The following is a 20,335-nucleotide window of genomic DNA, read 5'->3' on the forward strand; positions in this document are numbered from 1 at the left end:
AACCAATTTATATGAGAAACATTCTTCCTTAATATAATTCCTGCCCTGACTCATAAAAATAAGTTAGCATTCATATTCTAAAGATAATAATTATGCTTCCAAGAATTGCTGATAATTTTAGCCATCTGTATTATTATTTACCCAGTAAATGTATTAAAGTGCCTACATGATAGAAAGATTTAAAGAAAATACATATTTATCCAAGCTTAAATTTTAATAGTAGGAAGATAGGTTAAAAATAAATCATATGTGATGACAGTTTTTAAAAAAAATTGTGGTTTAAACATCAGTAATTTGGCAGTATGGATAAATCAAATATTATTTACATTATGGTTATTTATATATATATATATTCATTAAGCTGTGACTCTTTGAACATTCACTTTTACATAGTATTTTTTCACTTGTACATAGTATGTGCATATTTATTTGCAAGATTATAAATATTTTCTTTTATAGTAGTCTTGAACTCAGACTGGTGTATGTTATGGCATTAGTGCTAATCCATTGGGCTACTGAGACTTTTTTTTTTTTTTTTTTATCAATAATATTGTGTCCACTGAATCAACTATTTTATGTAGGAGATTTTTGCAGAATTTTGATTATATGTTCTAATACAGTTTAGTTAAGAAAAGGAGGAATTACCTCTATGAACCATTGCAACTCTGACATCTATTAATTTTCTAATATAATAAAAGCATAAAGAGTTATGCATGATTTCCTCTAGCAATCCTTCAGTTTTCTCTGGTTATTTTATTTATTTATTTTTTTTTTCCTTGCAATATGTAGGAATTATCAAGAGATTTCATACCAGAATGGTTTGAATTCTCTTTGGTGTTGTTCAGAAACAAGTAGTGTAGTGCATTTCTGTGATGATCTTTGATGACTCATTGTTAATTATGCTATGTACAAATAAACTTCATTGATGGAGGATGATTGTGCTTCATTAGATAGTTTTGGGGACATTTGTGACAGTGGATTTATCACTTACTACCTGTTTGAAAAGATTCATGCTTGAATTACATCAGTGGCAGGAGGGCTTATTGTTTGAAGCAGGACTGAGTCATCTGGTGACAGGCAGAGGCGTGTGCCTTTCTTGCGATTTTCTCTAAAGGAAAATTCCGAAACAGCTTTTTTTTTTTTTTTTTTTTTTTTTAATCCTGTCATGCAAACAAAAAGAATGTACCATATCACACATTTTACAAACATGATACTTTAACATCTCATAGCCTGAGTTGTGTGATTGAAATAACCCAATTCATCTAGTGTTTTTATGACTTAACAGAACAATTAAACTTTAGGACAGCATTCATCCAAAAATTTTCAAGTGCTAGCAAGGAAACTGTATATGTCCATTTTATTTAATAAGCTTTGGTCTGCTCACAGTTTTCATTTAACTTAAATCACTATACTAATTCAATGATACAGATATTATGCATGAAGAAAATTCACATTGATTTGTGCAATTTTATATAAATTCTTAAGAGATAAGACAACTTTAACAGTATCAGTTAAAATCGTCTTATTCTTAAGGATAATTGTTTTCATTTTCCACAGAATTGTGTAAAATTGGTGTTGAAAGTTAGGTCTTTCAACACCAATTAGGTAAATTGGTGTTGAAAGGTAAATAGCAAAATGCTTTTCTGCATAAATTTACATTACTGTGGGATACCTTGAACCATTATTCCAGTTCACATTGCTTTTGAGCAGTGTTCATCTGTATCACATGCCATTGGTGAAGGATGTCACCAAGTGATTTGAAATGATTTGAGACTGGTGCCTAGTCTCCAGTGTCTGGAGACTAGGCACCAGCGAGGTGATCTGATAGAGGTGTATAAAGCCTTGAATGGTTTGAGCATGCTCAATGCTGATGGGATTCTTCCTCTCGCTCAGAGTAATCACCTGAGAGGGCATAAATTCAAATTGAGGAAAGACAGATGTAGGATAGATGTGCGGAAATTTGCCTTTAGCCAGCGGGTGGTTGGTTGGTGGAACAGACTTCCATCCCTTGTCGTGGAAGTTGATAGCCTAAATAAGTTTAAGGCTCAGCTGGACAGGTATTTTGAACGAACAGAGGGGTGAAGTGGAAGTGTTTTTTTTTTTTTTTTTTTTTTTTGGCTGATGCTGCATAAGCTTGCTTTCTTGCATCAAATGCCTCTACTAATGCTAATGCTAATGCTAAAATATCTAGGAAAATAAAATCCACTTTAAAACAAATTTGGGATATTAGTCACATATAAAATTTAATTGATTAGTTAGACTAGATGTAGACACCATATTCAACAGTGTACCAGTAACCAAGGCTATTTTATTTCTAAAAACTAAATTAGAAACTGAAGCCAGATAATAAAGCAACCGAAGCTTCTTATTGACAACCAAATTATTATTGAATTTAGAGAACTGGTATTAAAATACTGGTATTTAAATTTCAGAATGAATTCTATGAACAAGTATCAGGCTTATGCATGGGTAACCCACTCCCCCCCTTCATGGCTAACCTCTACATGGAGGACTTTCAAAAGAGGGCACTAGATGATGCCAACTTAACACCTTCTGTTTGGTCGAGGTATGTTGATGACATTTTGATCATTTGGCCTCATAATGCTACCAGCCTTTATTCCTTTACAAATAACTAATTCTGTACAACAAATATTAGCTTTTCTTCTGAGATGGAAGCCAGACTGAAACCAGTAACTGATTTCCTTTTCTCAGTAACGTGAATCAGAAATGTAACAGGTGGGATATTAACAAAAGCATACAGGGAACCCTATAAATTCAGACAAAAATCCATCAGTTACAAATACTGAAAACTGCCGGCATACAGGTAATTTGTAAATATTTAATACTAAAATAAACAGAAAATGGACCACTTTTTCAGTATTAGTTACTTTCAGATTATTCTGAACATTTAAAAACTACAAATCAGTTGGTATTTGATATGGGTGTTCCAAGAAGAAGAGCCTACTATATAGGCTGTTTCAAAACTTTACTGATAAATTTTGCAAGCGAATTCATCACACCAAAAAAAGAAAAAAAAATGACTGTGTAACCTTTTTGTCTTATCTTGCATAGTTTCAGTATTAAGGTGTTTTAAAACCTGACCATCAGAATTTTGCAAAATTTTATTTTAACTACATTTGTTTTTACATTAATTTTATTTTTAAGTTTATTACATTTACAGCAGCTATTCAAAGTGCCACCCATCCACCTCTGTATATAATACACAATGGTGCATCACAGACAGGCAAACATACTTAAAGATCATGGAGCTTTGATAAATGTTGTTACATGTAACCTAGATGTGAGGCAGAATTCAACTTCCCATTCAGCTAGGTGAAGGGGAAGTCCAAGGGATTAAAATCCTGTGATCACAGTGCCCATAAATATGATCCCGCACAACCTATTCATCACTTTGGGTAGGCAGCATCCATGTGCTCACGTACCACCAAGCTAAAATTCAAAGGTGCACCTTTGTGCATAAACTATATTGTTCTGCAGATATGGAGAAGTACATTATCCAACTATTCAGGCAGTATCTAGTCAAGGGAATCCCAATAAATTTGACTCATTTACCATCCAGGTAAGGAATACATTTCCAGAAAGCTGTCATGGAGCATAATACACCACACGGTCATCAAATTGTAGCAGGATGCTTAATGATTTTGTAATAACTGAGAGCAAAGTGGAGGAGAAATTGTTGAAGTAAAACATAAGAAAGGCACATGGGGTGGATAGGATCTATCCAGTTATATTAAAGGAGTTATATCAGGGTATGTCTGCCAGGGGCAAAGGTTGATGACGTTGTACAGCGAATATCATCTTTTAAGGGCACAAAAGGTGATATAGTTGTACACGTTGGCACTAATAATATTAAGAGTAGGAGACCGGCAGAATTACTTAACAAGTACAGGTCACTGTTGAACAAAAGCCGAGAATTAGGGTTGAATTTGAAAGTGTCTGCAATTCTGCCCAGACACGATAGGAGGGAGTATATGATGAGAGCCTTGTCGATCAATTCGGCCCTGGAAAGATTGTGCAAGGCTCAAGGGGTAGAATTTTTTTCAGCCTGGACTGTACTTGTTAACAGGAGAGATTGCTTCTACAGGGATGGGATACACTTAAATAGAAAGGGTGCAAGAATATTTGCTGATGCTATCGAGGCAGTGTTAGGTGGGTCGGAAAACTGCTAGCTTGGGGGGAGACAAAGACCAATAGATTGACAGTAGCCACTGGCAGAGGTGAAAGAGATTCTTGCACTGCTTCTATTAGAATGAGTAGAAGCCTGAAAAACAAGATGCATGGTATTTCAGAGACTGCTGGGAGCCATTGCGGTACAAATAAACACATGGGTTGTGTTAGGGTAGCTAAGAATAGAAACAGGTGCAGGTATACTTGCGTGTACACCAATGCTAGGAGTTTAGTAAATAAATTTGATGAATTTGAGGTATTGCTCAAAACATCAAAGGCAGATATTGTTGGGATATCAGAGACGTGGTGTCACACAGATATAAGGGATGCAGAACTGCAATTTGGGGAGTACAACGTCTACAGAAAGGATAGACAGGATAGGAAGGGGGGAGGGGTTATGCTATTAGTTAAGAAACACATAAAAACCAAGGAAGTGAAGCCAGTCGACATCGCTGGACAGTGCAGTGTTGAGTCAGTTTGGTGTGACATAAGCATTGGGAGATCAAAATTGAGAGTAGGAGTGTGCTATAGGCCTAATGACTCTGATGAGTATAATAAGGAACTGTACAGGGAAATAGAGTGGGCCAGTAAATCAGAGAGTCTTATAATGGGAGATTTTAATTTCCCAGATATTGACTGGAATTTGGGGGCTGGTTACTCACACACTAGCAGGGCTTTTGTGGATTTATTGGATGATTGTTTTCTACATCAACATGTTCAGGAAGCAACTAGAGGGAGTAATACTCTTGATTTGATTATCAGCAGTGATTCTTCATGCATTAAGAATCTGCAGATAAATGAACCACTAGGTGGCAGTGATCACAGTGTGCTGAAGTGGGATTTACTGAAAGAGGTAACTACCATTAGGGGTAAAGGGAAGGGTTATTGCTTCCGTAAAGGCGACTACGATGGACTGAGACAGTATTTAAATTCTATACAGTGGGACCAACTGATGATGTTACCAACAGCAAATTCAAAATGGGAAGCATTCAAAGAACTTATCTTGGAAGCTACTAGGCTTTACATACCAACTAAGAAATATTGTTCAAGGTTTAGGCCAAAATGGATGTCAGATGAACTAATGAGGCATATGGCAGAGAAGAAAAATGCATGGGATACTTACAAATTAACACATGACACAGAAGCCTATGATAGATACAAGTTGATATGCAACCAAGTTACAAAGGAGGTTAGGCAGGCGAAGGCGGATTACGAGAAATCCTTGGCAAGGGATGCAAAGAAAAACAGCAAAGAGTTCTTTACTTATGTAAACTCTAGAAGGAAGGGGATGAATCAGATTGGTCCACTTGATATTGATGGGTCAACTGTTGATGATCCTGCTCAGGTAGCTAACAAACTAAATGAATATTTTGCATCGACATTCACACATGAGGAGTTATTCAGCAAGGGGAATGCCAGAGGTGTATTCAACTCTAGCAGTAAGCTAGAGAATCTTGAAATAACTGGGAGTAAAGTGGAGGAGAAACTGTTGAAGATAAACACAAGAAAGGCACCCGGGGTGGATGGGATCTATCCAGTTATATTAAAGGAGGCAGCAAAGGAAGTAAGCAAACCCTTAGCCATAATTATGAGAGCTTCCTTGGACTCAGGGGAGGTACCCATAGACTGGAAATGTGCAAATGTGACCCCAATTCACAAAGGAGGATCAAAGGCTGACACAAGTAACTATAGACCTGTGAGCTTAACTTCTGTTCCAGGAAAATTAATGGAGGCACTGGTTAAAGAAGCACTGCAGGATCATTTAGACAAGACTTCAGTTATAGCTCAGACACAGCATGGTTTTGTTAAGGGGAAGTCTTGCCTGACCAATTTGATTGGATACTATGATGCAGTCACAAAAGAACTGGATGCAGGGAATAGCTTTGATATTATATACTTGGATCTTAGAAAGGCTTTTGATACTGTTGCACATGGAAGACTGCTACACAAATTGGAGCAGTGTGACATTGGAGGCAAATTGCTGCTATGGATAAAGGGGTGGTTGAGTGGGAGAAGACAGAGAGTGGTAATCAATGGACACTGCTCATTATGGACTAATGTTATTAGTGGAGTCCCTCAGGGCTCAGTGTTGGGTCCATTATTGTTTTCTGTATTTATAAATGATATTGATGATGGTATATCAAGCTTAATGTCCAAGTTTGCAGATGATACAAAGGTTGGCAGGGTTGTCAAGGACACTACTGACACTACACTGCTGCAACAGGATCTGGAAAGGTTGAGCAGATGGGCTGAGAGGTGGCAAATGAAGTTTAACATTGACAAATGTAAAGTACTACACATGGGAAACAGCAACCCCAGAGCAACGTATCAACTCTGTGGTACTACACTGACAGTGGTAGAGAATGAAAGGGACTTGGGGGTGATTATGCAGGCAGATATGAAGTTCTCTGAGCAGTGCAGACGGGCTGCAAGAGTAGCTCATGGAGTATTGTCAATGATATACAGGAATTTTTCCAGCAGGGATAAGGAGGTGATTATTCCATTGTATAAGGCAATGGTCAGGCCACACCTAGAGTACTGTATACAGGTCTGGAGGCCTCATTTCAAGAAGGATGTAGAGCTGCTGGAACGAGTACAGAGAAGGGCAGCAAGATTAGTGAATGGAACAAAGGGGTGCTCTTACGAGGAAAGGCTTAAGTTTTGCAAATTACAGTGTCTGGAGACTAGGCACCAGCGAGGTGATCTGATAGAGGTGTATAAAGCCTTGAATGGTTTAAGCATGCTCAATGCTGATGGGATTCTTCCTCTAGCTCAGAAAAATCACCTGAGAGGGCATAAATTCAAATTGAGGAAAGACAGATGTAGGATAGACGTGCGGAAATATGCCTTTAGCCAGCGGGTGGTCGGTTGGTGGAACAGACTGCCATCCCTTGTGGTGGAGGTTGATAGCCTAAATAAGTTTAAGGCTCAGCTGGACAGGTATTTTGAACGAACAGAGGGGTGAAGTGGAAGTGGGTTTTTTTTTTTTTTTTTTTTTTTCTTTGGCTGATGCTGCATAAGCTTGCTTTCTTGCATCAAATGCCTCTACTAATGCTAATGCTAATGCTAATATAAAACAAAACAAAGAAAGGAAGTAAGCAAACCCTTAGCCGTAATTATGAGAGCATCCTTGGACTCAGGGGAGGTCCCTACGGACTGGAGATGTGCAAATGTATCCCCAATTCACAAAGGGGGATCGAAAGGTGACACGATTAATTACAGACCAGTAAGTTCTGTTCCTGGTAAAATAATGGAGTCACAGATTAAAGATGCATTTCAGGATCATCTAGACAAGACTGCAGCAATACTTCAGACACAGCATGAGTTTGTTAAGGGAAAGTCTTGTCTGACAAATTTGATTGGATATTATGATGTGGTTACAAAGGAAGTGGATGCAAAAAATAATTTTGATATCATATACTTGGAGTTCAGGAAAACTTTTGACACTGTTGCCCATGGAAGACTACTGTACAAATTGGAGCAGAATGATATTAAAGGTAAGTTGCTACAATGGATAAAAGAATGGTTGAGTGGGAGAAGACAGAGGGTGGTAATCAATGGATGCTGCTCTTCGTGGACTAATGTTATTATTGGAGTCCCACAGAGTTTGGTGTTGAGTCCACTGTTGTTTTGTATATTTATCAATGATATTGATGAAGGTATATCAGGCTTAGTGTCAAAGTTTGCAGATGAAACAAAGGTTGGCAGGGTTGTTAATGACAGTAATGTCAGTGCGCTACTGCAACAAGATTTAGAAAATTTGGGAAGATGAGCTGAGAAGTGGCAACTGAAGTTTAACATTGACAAATGCAAAGTACTGCATATGGGTAGAACTAACCCCAGAGAAACATACCAACTGTGTGGTACTACACTTAAGGTGGTAGAAAATGAAAAAGACTTGGGAGTAATTGTGCAGTCAGATATGAAGTTTTCTGAGCAATGTTTTCTGAGGTCATGGGGTTTTGTCAATGATATACAGGAATTTTGCTAGCAGGGAAAAGGAGGTGATTGTCCCTCTGTATAAAGCAATGGTCAGGCCACACCTTACATACTGTGTACAGGTCTGGAGGCCTCATTTTAGGAAGGATGTAGATTTGCTTGAACATGTACAGAGAAGAGCAACAAGATTGGTGAGGGGAATGAAGGGATCCTCTTACCAAGAGCAGTTTAAGTTCTGCAAATTGCAGGGGCTGGAGACTAGGCATCTGCAAAGTGATCTAATTGAGGTGTGTAAGACCTTGAATGGGTTGAGAACCCTGAATTCTGATGAGATTCTTCCACTTGTTCAGATTATGAACCTAAAATTCAAATTGAGGAAAGACAGATTTAGAATAGATGTGCAGAAATTTGCCTTTAACCAGCGGGTGGTTAATTGCTGGGACAAGCTTCCATCCTTTTTTTTTTCCAGTTCCTTTTTAAATAAATTTAAGGAGAAACTGGACAAACATTTAGAGGGAATGGTTGTGTGAATTTTTTTTTTTTTTTTTGGCTGATGCTGCATAAGCTCATATGCTTGCTTTCTTGCGTCACATGCCACTATTACTGCTATTACTACTACTACTATCACTACTATGTAAGTAAGAAAAGCATTGTTGTGCACTTTATCTTGTAGCACTGGATTTTTCTGGATTTTTTGTGCACATTGCCTAATTGTAGTCAGCATGCCAATACAGAGTTAGTCACACTGCATGTTCTAACTCACTTGTGCCACAAAATATAGTAATATTCTTGTAAACCCCTTTACAATAACATTTTCTTGTATAGGTGTTTATCTATCATATAAACTCTTTATAGGATAGATAAATTCCTCAGACCCATGTGGCTGTCCCAGAGCATAAAGAGAAAATTTATTTTGATAAATAAACACTCTACAATACATTGTTTAAACTATTAATTTAAATGAATATAATTTAAACTAATTTAACTATATAACAATAGGGGTTTTTTTTTCAAGAAAACGTCCAAAATTTTTTAGTTTGTTTTCAGTCTGCTTAACAAAACCAGTGTGTCTTTTTCCTCACCCTAAGAACATTTCGGTTTAGTCCATTGAAACCAAATTAACTATGCACATTGGCATACACTTCAGAGTGAGTACCCTGATGGGGGCCCCGAGTGCTAAGTGTTTCTAGTGATCATTAGCATTAGTAGAGGCATATGATGCAAGCTTATGTAGCATCAGCCAAAAAAAAAAAAAAAACCCACTCATATTTCACCTCTCCGTTCATTCATTCAAAATACCTGTCCAGCTGAGCCTTAAATTTATTTAGGCTATCAACTTCCACAACAAGGGATGGAAGTCTGTTCCACCAACCAACTACCCGCTGGTTAATGGCAAATTTCCACATCTCTATCCTACATCTGTCTTTCCTCAATTTGAATTTATGCCCTCTCAGGTGATTATTCTGAACAAGAGAAAGAATCCCATTAGCATTGAGCATGCTCAAACCATTCAAGACTTTATACACCTTTATCAGATCACCTCACTGGTGCTTAGTTGCCAGACACTGAAATTTGCAAAACTTAAGCCTTGCTTCATAAGAGCAACCCTTTGTTCCATTCAATAATCTTGTTGCCCTTCTCTGTACTTGTTCCAGCAGCTCTACATCCTTCTTGAAATGACGCCTCCAGACCTGTATACAGTACTCAAGGTGTGGCCTGACCATTACCTTATACAAGGGAATAATCACCTCCTTATCCCTGCTAGAAATATTCCTGTATATCATTGATAAGACATCATGAGTTACTCTTGCAGCCCGTCTGCACTGTTCAGAGAACTTCATATTTGCCTGCACAATTACCCCCAGGTCCTTTTCATTCTCTACCACTGTCAGTGTAGTACTACACAATTGACACGTTGCTCTGGGGTTATTGTTTCCCATATATAGTACTTTATATTTGTCATTGTTAAACTTCATTTGCCACCTCTCAGCCCATCTGCTCAACTTTTTCCAGATCCTGTTGCAGCAGAATAGCATCAGTAGTGCCCTTAACAACCCTGCCAACCTTTGTATCATCTGCAAACTTGGACATTAAGCTTGATGTACCATCATCAATATCATTTATAAATACAGAAAACAACAACGGACCCAACACTGAACCCTGAGGAACTCCTCTAATAACATTAGTCCATGATGAGCAGTGTCCATTGATTACCACTCTCTGCCTTTTCCCCCTCAACCATCCCTTTAGCCATAGCAGCAATTTGCCTCCAATGCCACACTGCTCCAATTTGTTCAGCAGTCTTCCATGTGCAACAGTATCAAAAGCCTTTCTAAGATCCAAATATATAATATCAAAGTTATTTCCTGCATCCAATTCTTTTGGGACTACATCATAGTATCCAATCAAATTGGTCAGGCAAGACCTTCCCTTAACAAAGCCATGCTGTGTCTGAGCTATAACTGAATTCTTGTCTAGATGATCCTGCAGTGCTTCTTTAACCAGTGCCTCCATTAATTTTCCTGGAACAGAAGTTAAACTTACAGCTCTATAATTACTTGTGTCAGCCTTTGATCCTCCTTTGTGAATTGGGGTCACATTTGCACATCTCCAGTCTGTGGGTACCTCCCCGAGTCCAAAGGAGGTCTCATAATTACGGCTAAGGGTTTGCTTCCTTCCTTTATTTGCTGCCTCCTTTAATATAACTGGATAGATCCCATCCACCCTGGGTGCCTTTTTTATGTTTATTATCAACAATTTCTCCTCCACTTTCCTCTCAGTTATTACAAAATCATCTAGTTCACTGCCAGAGTTTACTTCACCTCTGGCATTCCCCTTCCTGAAAAACTCCTCATGTGTGAATGTAGATGCAAAATACTCCTTTAGTTTGTTAGCCACCTCAGCAGGATCCTCAACTGTTGAACCATCAATATCCAGTGGACCAATCTGATTCATCCCTTTCCTTCTAGAGTTTATATAGGTGAAGAACTCTTTTCTGTTTTTCTATGTGTCTTTTGCCAAGGATTTCTCATTATCTGCCTTTGGCTGCCTAATCTTCTTTGTGACTTAGTTACAGATCAGCTTATATCTATCATAGGTTTCCATGTCATCTATTAAATATATATATCCCATGCATTTTTCTTCTCTGTCATATCTCATTAGTTAATCGGACATCCATTTAGGCCTAAACCTTGAACAGTATTTTTTAGCTGGTATATAAAGCCTAATAGCTTCCAAGATAAGTTCTTTGAATGCTTCCCATTTTGAATTTGCTGTTGGTAACATCATCGTTTGATCCCACTGTATAGAATTTAAATACTGTCTCAGACCATTGTAGTCGCCTTTACGAAAGCAAAAACCCTTCCCTTTACGTCTGATGGTAGTTACCTCTTTGAGTAAATCCCACTTCAGCACACTGTGATCACTGTCACCTAGTGGTTCCTTTATTTGCAGATTCTTAATGCATGAAGAATCACAACTGATAATCAGATCAAGAGTATTACTCCCTCTAGTTGCCTTCCGAACATGCTGATGTAGAAAACAATCATCCAATAAATCCACAAAAGCCTTGCTAGTGTATGAGTGACCAACCCACAAATTCCAGTCAATATTTGGAAAATTAAAATCCCCATTATAAGACTCTCTGATTTACATGCCCACTCTATCAGGTGATTTCTCTGCCACTATAAAACAATTTCTATAGCAATAGTGATACATTTTTTTAGAGTTTAAAGAAGTGGTTTTCAATCTTTTTTTAATAATGGCACGCCTAAGTAATTTATGATATTTTGTGCGCCCCTACTAATTTTCTGCCTGTTATATCCGATTCTGTGTGTGTGTGTGTGTGTGTGTGTGTGTGTGTGTGTGTGTGTGTGTGTGTGTGTGTGTTTGTGTGTGTGTGTGTGTTTATAATATTAAAAATATATATATGTTATATGATAGTTATTATAATAATATAATTACAATAATATAAATACAAATTATACATATACAGTATATAATTTTATTCTTTATATAATGGTACTAAGTAAACCAATTATAGATCACCACAAAATTAAAAGGATAATTTTATTGTATATATATACACATTTTTATAATGAAATGAACATACAAATTTAAAAAAGAATAAGTTTAAATAACTTAAACCCAAATTACATGGCACCCCTGGAATGTTGTTGCGCAATCCTAAGGTGCCGCGGCACCCCGGTTGAAAACCACTGGTTTAAAGCAAATTCTCTATTGTATATATATATATATATATATATATATATATAGTTGATGAAAAGTATCAGTGCAAAAGTTCCTAAGAAAGGAAAGCCACCTTTCTTTTATTTATATCCTAGGCCTACTAACCACTAATCTACTTCTGCTTGGTTACTAGGTTGCACTGCTCCTGCCTCCCCATGGTGGGGCCGGAAACCTGGGAGGAAAAGCTCTCACTCCCAGGGCTAAAAGGAGCAAATATAAATGATCCAAATATCACAACCACAGATCCCAACGATCCGACTCCTTTGAGTCGGAAAAATTAGCATTAGCATTAGTAGAGGCATTTGATGCAAGAAAGCAAGCTTATGCAGCATCAGCCAAAAAAAAAAAAAAAAAAAACCCACTTCCACTTCACCCCTCTGTTCATTCAAAATACCTGTCCAGCTGAGCCTTAAACTTATTTAGGCTATCAACCTCCACCACAAGTGATGGAAGTCTGTTCCACCAACCAACCACCCGCTGGCTAAAGGCAAATTTCCGCACGTCTATCCTACATCTGTCTTTCCTCAATTTGAATTTATGCCCTCTCAGGTGATTTTTCTGAGCTAGAGGAAGAATCCCATCAGCATTGAGCATGCTCAAACCATTCAAGGCTTTATACACCTCTATCAGATCACCTCGCTGGTGCCTAGTCTCCAGACACTAATTTGCAAAACTTAAGCCTTTCTTCGTAAGAGCACAACTTTGTTCCATTCACTAATCTTGTTGCCCTTCTCTGTACTCGTTCCAGCAGCTCTACTTCCTTCTTGAAATGAGGCCTCCAGACCTGTATACAGTACTCTAGGTGTGGCCTGACCATTGCCTTATACAAGGGAATAATCACTTCCTTATCCTTGCTGAAAAATTCGTGTATATCATTGACAATACTCCATGAGCTACTCTTGCAGCCCGTCTGCACTGCTCAGAAAACTTCATATCTGCCTGCACAACGACCCCCAAGTCCCTTTCATTCTCTACCACTGTCAGTGTAGTACCACAGAGTTGATACGTTGCTCTGGGGTTGCTGTTTCCCATGTGTAGTACTTTACATTTGTCAATGTTAAACTTCATTTGCCACCTCTCAGCCCATCTGCTTAACCTTTCCAGATCCTGTTGCAGCAGCATAGTGTCAGTAGTGTCCTTGACAACCCTGCCAACCTTTGTATCGTCTGCAAACTTGGACATTAAGCCCGATATACCATCATCAATATCATTTATAAATACAGAAAACAATAATGGACCCAACACTGAGCCCTGAGGGACTCCACTAATAACATCAGTCCACGATGAGCAGCGTCCATTGATTACCACTCTCTGTCTTCTCCCCCTCAACCACCCCTTTATCCATAGCAGCAATTTGCCTCCAATGTCACACTGCTCCAATTTGTGTAGCAGTCTTCCATGTGCAACAGTATCAAAAGCCTTTCTAAGATCCAAGTATATAATATCAAAGTTATTTCCTGCATCCAGTTCTTTTGTGACTGCATCATAGTATCCAATCAAGTTGGTCAGGCAAGACCTCCCCTTAACAAAACCATGCTGTGTCTGAGCTATAACTGAAGTCTTGTCTAAATGATCCTGCAGTGCTTCTTTAACCAGTGCCTCCATTAATTTTCCTGGAACAGAAGTTAAACTCACAGGTCTATAATTACTTGTGTCAGCCTTTGATCCTCCTTTGTGAATTGGGGTAACATTTGCACATTTCCAGTCTATGGGTACCTCCCCTGAGTCCAAGGAAGCTCTCATAATTATGGCTAAGGGTTTGCTTACTTCCTTTGCTGCCTCCTTTAATATAACTGGATAGATCCCATCCACCCCAGGTGCCTTTCTTGTGTTTATCTTCAACAGTTTCTCCTCCACTTTACTCCCAGTTATTTCAAGATTCTGTAGCTTACTTCTAGAGTTGAATACACCTCTGGCATTCCCCTCGCTGAATAACTCCTCATGTGTGAATGTCGATGCAAAATATTCATTTAGTTTGTTAGCTACCTGAGCAGGATCATCAACACTTGACCCATCAATATCAAGTGGACCAATCTGATTCATCCCCTTCCTTCTAGAGTTTACATAAGTAAAGAACTCTGCTGTTTTTCTTTGCATCCCTTGCCAAGGATTTCTCGTAATCTGCCTTCGCCTGCCTAACCTCCTTTGTAACTTGGTTGCATATCAAAATGAGGATAATGAGATGAATGTAACCAAAAGACAAAAAAACCTACTTTTCTGGTCCTTCATTCAACATCAGAACAGCCATTAGGAAAATTGTCACTATTTTCCATTCAGAAATGTCTAGAAAGTGTGGCCGGAACACTCATAAATGTCAAGCGACTGAAATCAAGCAACATTCTAGTCGAGACAGCTAATGCAAAACATGCAGAAAGACTGCTTCAGATGAGAACTTTTGGTGGGATCCTGGTAATGGTCTCTCTCTCCCCATAATAGCCTAAACACATCAAAAAGAGTAATTTCTGAATGGGACTTGATTAGTGTCTCAGAAGAATAAATTAAAAATGAGCTGGAAGATCTAATAGCTGTGAGAAGAATTAAAGTTACTAGAGATAGGATTCTTACTCTAACCAGAAATCTCATACTGACCTTTAACACTCCCACCTACATCAGTGAAGGCCGGATATCTAAATTGTAACATCAGACTATACATTCTGAATCGTCTCCGCTGCTTTAAATGCCAAAAGTACAGTCATTCACAAATGGCTTGCCGTGGAGTTCCTATCTGTTCCAATTGTGGATCTCAAGATCACACCAATCAGAACTATCCAGCTGAGCAACCGAAGTGTTCAAACTGTAAGGGGGACCATTCCACCTGTTCTAAAACTTTTTTTGGCTGATGCTGTGTAAGCTTGCTTTCTTGCATCATATGCCTCTACTAATGCTAAACCTCAAATCTTTTGGACAGCCTTTTCAGGGCACAATATATATATATATATATATATATTGTGCCCTGAATATATATATATATATATATATATATATATATATATTAAACTAGTTTTTGATAATGTCTCAATTCCTACCCTGATATACAGCTTGAAGGCATGCTTGAACACATTAAATAAAATAATCTTAATCAATCCTGAAATCATTGCTACAGCCTAGGCCATGGGTTGGCAACCTCTGGCTTGCAAGCCGCATGGGGCTCTTTGAGCATGTATCTGCAGTTCTTTTACTTTTAGCCCACATGAAGCACAATTTGAAATCAAGTTAGAGGACTTAAAAATCAAGGGCATGTGGAGTGCAAGACTAAACTGCCTTAAAATTGAAATTGGAGATTTGGAAAGGCCTTGTAATTCTACACAGATGGACGGTGATAGATGAGTTGAAAAAGCAAAACTAAATTGTGTTCGATGCATGGAGTAGCTTACCGGACACACATATAAATTTGAAAATACAGTATTTGCATTTGAACTTCCCTCAGTTTTTGGTTCGACGTATTGCTGGGGGCAAATATTTTTGAACATGAACTACAGTGGACTCTCAATTTTCCAGGATAGATGGTAAAAAAATATTCTCGGATAATTGATTTCCCAGTTAATCCAAAAATACAGTAAGTCCCCAACATACGTAAGAGATACATTCCAGTACTTCTTATGTAAGTTGAGTTTCGTGTAACTCGGGAATGACTATTAAAATATTGTTACTATATCCCTGATCTGCCAAAATTACAAAAATCACATAATATTCTCAGAAGAATGAAGAAAAATAGTTGTATATTTTTAATTAAATCAATTAAAAACTTTATCTGGGGACAGCGGTGAAGTAGCCGGAGTGGCACATAAGAAAAGAAAACATAAAAGGAAGAAAAAATGCATGTTATTGAACTGTAAAAACTGATATGTATTTCATAGCCTTGGTTATTATTATTGTTGACCTTCTTTGGTGCCACTGACAAATCTGAATTCTGTGCGATACATGTTATTAATGTTTGGCCATTTTCATACCAGCAATCCATCTTAGAATCTTCCCAGTGGGTGAAGTTCTGGTAAATTCATTGACATTTCAGTTTATTTCTATTTTATATTTAAATTAAAGTTACAGTTTGCATGCATTCAGCTGATTTGCTGTGATTAGTTTTTAGGATAATTAGTTCAAAAGATAACAATAAATAAAAAAGTTTTCCTCAACCATCAAAAGTTATATCAATAGTAGACATTAATAGTTGACAATAGCTGACATTAATAGTTGACATTAATAGTTGACAAATTTGGGGAACTCAAAGTTATCCAGGTGTCCAGTACACTGCTGTGTCACTCTTTCGAAATGATCCACTCCAGGGATGGATCATCAGTCACTAACTGCTTTGATTCCAAATGAGATAATTTCAATAGGGTAACTTGTATCATCATGGTAGAATTTGAAAGATGTATGGCAAGAGATGTCTTCTACATGTAAAAGGTGGAAATCCTTTTTTTATCAGTGACTCCTATATAATTAATATTTAAGTAATTAAATACTGTATTAGTTATGTAGGAATTCTACTTTCTAGGAAATTACTTCAGCTAGTTATTAGTGTGCAAAGGCTGTCTGACTGAATACAGGCACTCCTCAACTTACATACTTAATTGGTTTTTTTAAGTCCAACTTTCACCTTATAGATACTAAATATATGTACAGTGCAGCAGGGCCTTACCGAGTCATTTTAGTACCCAAGGCAAGAATGAAAAATTGCACCCTACTGTTAATGATGGCAATGTTGACAATTATTTAATCTTTCTTTTGGTGCCCCTTTCAGCTTTTAACCTGAGGCAAGAGCTTCGCTCGCCTCACCTTCAGCACAGCTCTGCAGTACAGTACAGCACAGCACAGCACAGTACAACTCACCGAGATTATAACCTCAACAAACTTCACCGGGCTGTATGTATGGTATTGTTTACAGCATTTTACAATTTGTAACCAATTTAAATGAGGCTGAAAAACACACAATGAATAATAATGTAGAGTACAGTATTTATTCAAAAGTAATTTAATCTAATACCTGTGAACAGTAGTGTGTAGCATATAAACAAGATACAATATACAAGAACAAAATTAAATGAGCATTTTTTTTTTTTTTTTTGGGTTGTAAAATTTAAAACAGTAAAAAAGACAAGCAATCAATTCAATTCAATTCCATCCACAAATTTGAACTAACATGATATGTGCAATTGGGATATGGAGTAACAAGTATACAAAGTTTAAATAATAAGAATGAAGAGAAGATTCTGAAAATTTATTTTTGTATTTTATATGATTGAAGATTCATGGAAGGGGAAAGACATTTTACTATAATAAAGTAAAAACCGACAGAATTCTAGCTATTGGTATTATTACAAATGAAATAAGATCGAGTTTACTACCCATTTATAATAGATTGTACTAACAGAAAAGACCAATAAACTGGAAAATGCAAATTGTTTTTATTGTTTTATGGTAGTGACCTCCAGAAATGTGCTTTAGAAAAATATCACAAAGGCATTCAAAATTGATTCTTATAACTGAACATAACAATAAATGGTGTTGGTGTAGGGTTTTTTAGGAGCATCAGCAACTAAGGCCATATTGCTCCATTTATACTGTGTCTATAAATTGTGTGTGTGTGTTCTGTGGTAATTCTCTTGCTGAACAAAAAACCGGGGAAATAAATGTTGACATTGTAATTTCTGGGGAAATAAATGTTGAAAGCATAGCACATTAGTGCATTTTAATGGTTTGATTTGGTTTTTGAAATTTGATTCTATAAAGCAGCTGATTCTAGTGATCATGTTAACCGGCACCTACTTATTTCAGGGCTTACGATTGTCACTGACCAGACCATGTAGTCCTTCTTCTCAGCTAGTAGCAGCATTTGTAAACATGTTGGCCGCATGTTTTGTTTTTGCATCCATTAATTAAAAGTGATTTTTGTATTGTGCTTATTTGACATAAATTTATATAAAACTAATACAATTTCCATTATAAAAATGACTTTTTAGAGAGATAAATAGCTTAGTTATATAGCAAAAATTTTAACTTCCGAGGTCGTGGAATGAATTACCAAAAAACAATGTGTTATTGGGTTCATATTACAATATTTTCTCCATATAATGATGTCTCTGGAACCAATTAATATCACAAAGTGAGAGTTCGCTGTACATGGCAGCTGATTTTGGCACTTCGTGCATGTGGTTCAAAACTCTTGTTATATTTTTGATATACAGTATTTTTATTAATTCTGAGAAGATTTGTGCTTTGTACGTCTCTACGAGTTGTGTGCAAGTCATTCATACTTGAGGAGTGCCTGTACTGTAATTTAGTTATAACACTCAATGATAACCTTTCGGCCACCATAATTTCCATGTATGGTACAACTGAGGGAAAGACAAAATTTATTAATTTTGTAATAATTCCCTGTAATAAATATTTTTAAAATTTTTAAATATTTTTTGTAATTTTTTTGTAATAAATAATTTCCATGTATGGTCCCCACATGAAGGAAAAACAAAATTTTATACTGAGCTCTCAGATGTACTACAGATCTCCATCCCCAAAATTATAGTCACTTCCAGTAAGTTCAAAAATGTCAGCATTTCTCTTTTATGGTCCCACAAACCAAATTGATTTACACATAATGGATCTTAGTGAATCATTTTGTCTCACTTGTGAACATTCTGATCAGGAAAGCTAAAATTGATCATATTCTTATCAGTTCTACGTGGATTAAATCAATCTGCAATTGTTCATATTCTTGTCAGTTCTACATGGATTCAATCAATCTGCAATTTAAACCATAATAACTTTGGATATTCATATGATAGAAACACTACCTATTGCACTACCTGTTGAGCATACATTGTAGTTTAATTCACAATTGAATTAATCATAATCATATTTATTATACTGTATTATGTTATTTTTTATTTATATTTTTATATATTTATATATTTTGTATTTATTATATTATATTAAATTAATATATACAGTAGAACCTGGATAAGAAATTCCTGCATAAGAAGTTTTCCCCTGTACTATGTTTGGTTTCTTATTTCCCAATTTCAACTCTATATATTGTAATGTATTATTTTCACGCCTAAGAAGTTTCCTGGGTAAAACGTTTTCCTGCATAAAAAGTATGTGATAAAGACTACACAGTGTATTATTATAATGATGTTTGCCCACTTAATACATTTTTTAAACATAGAAATTCTTTATTTTTATATAAAAAATATATATAAAACAATATAAACATTTTGGTAATCGAAGAAGTTAGTGCATAGCATCACTTTAGTTCATACTAAACCACTGAAGTAGGTGAAATGACATCGTTTTTTACATCTCATATTGTGAATGCTTTCCAAGGGAGTGGAGGGACAATGTGTCCTTCCAAAGCAGGACAAAAAGTTGTCCTGATATTGCACTACCTCCAATAAGCAATGCTTCACCACTGAAGAAAACTGTTACTTATTCTTGGGGGATACCACCACCCCTGGGTGATGGTGTCCATTGACGGTCCATTGGTGAAGTGTTGCCTATTCAAGAATCTATTGGTGAAGTGTTGCCTATTCAAGAGTCCACTGTCAAAGGTAGTTCAATATCACGGCAACTTGTTGTGAAAGCATTCACAATTTGAGATATAACAAAAATGATGCCATTTAATCTACTTCAGTAATTTACTACGAACTAAAACGATACTACACACTAACATCTTTGATTAGTGAATTTTCCATAGTCAGAGGCTTTCAGTGCTAAAACATTTTTAGTATAAACATTTGGATATAATGGAAGTGACATATTGTGATTGTCTTCATCGACATCCAAAATTGGATATGTCAACCACGTTAAGTTCTGATGGTTGTGAACAGTTCTGAATTACTTAGTGGATTGTTGCTCTGTCTTATTGTAATTGTGACCTTTAAGGTATGTTGAAACTCCAAAGTAGCTCATTCTTCCAATTTGGTAATGAGTTTAATGAACATAATGTTAGGCAATTAGAAAT

The 20,335-nt window shown here is 36.7% G+C and overlaps 1 protein-coding gene across 1 annotated transcript in view; it reads left to right on the forward strand.

Moving 5' to 3' along the window:
* LOC150080136 (cell adhesion molecule Dscam1-like) overlaps positions 1-20,335 on the forward strand; it is a 1,047,872-nt gene that overhangs the window by 834,801 nt on the left and 192,736 nt on the right.

The sequence above is a fragment of the Mastigoproctus giganteus genome, chromosome 9 (genome assembly GCF_048544385.1).
Source record: "Mastigoproctus giganteus isolate SK-2022 chromosome 9, ASM4854438v1, whole genome shotgun sequence".
In the NCBI taxonomy this organism is placed as follows: domain Eukaryota; kingdom Metazoa; phylum Arthropoda; class Arachnida; order Uropygi; family Thelyphonidae; genus Mastigoproctus; species Mastigoproctus giganteus.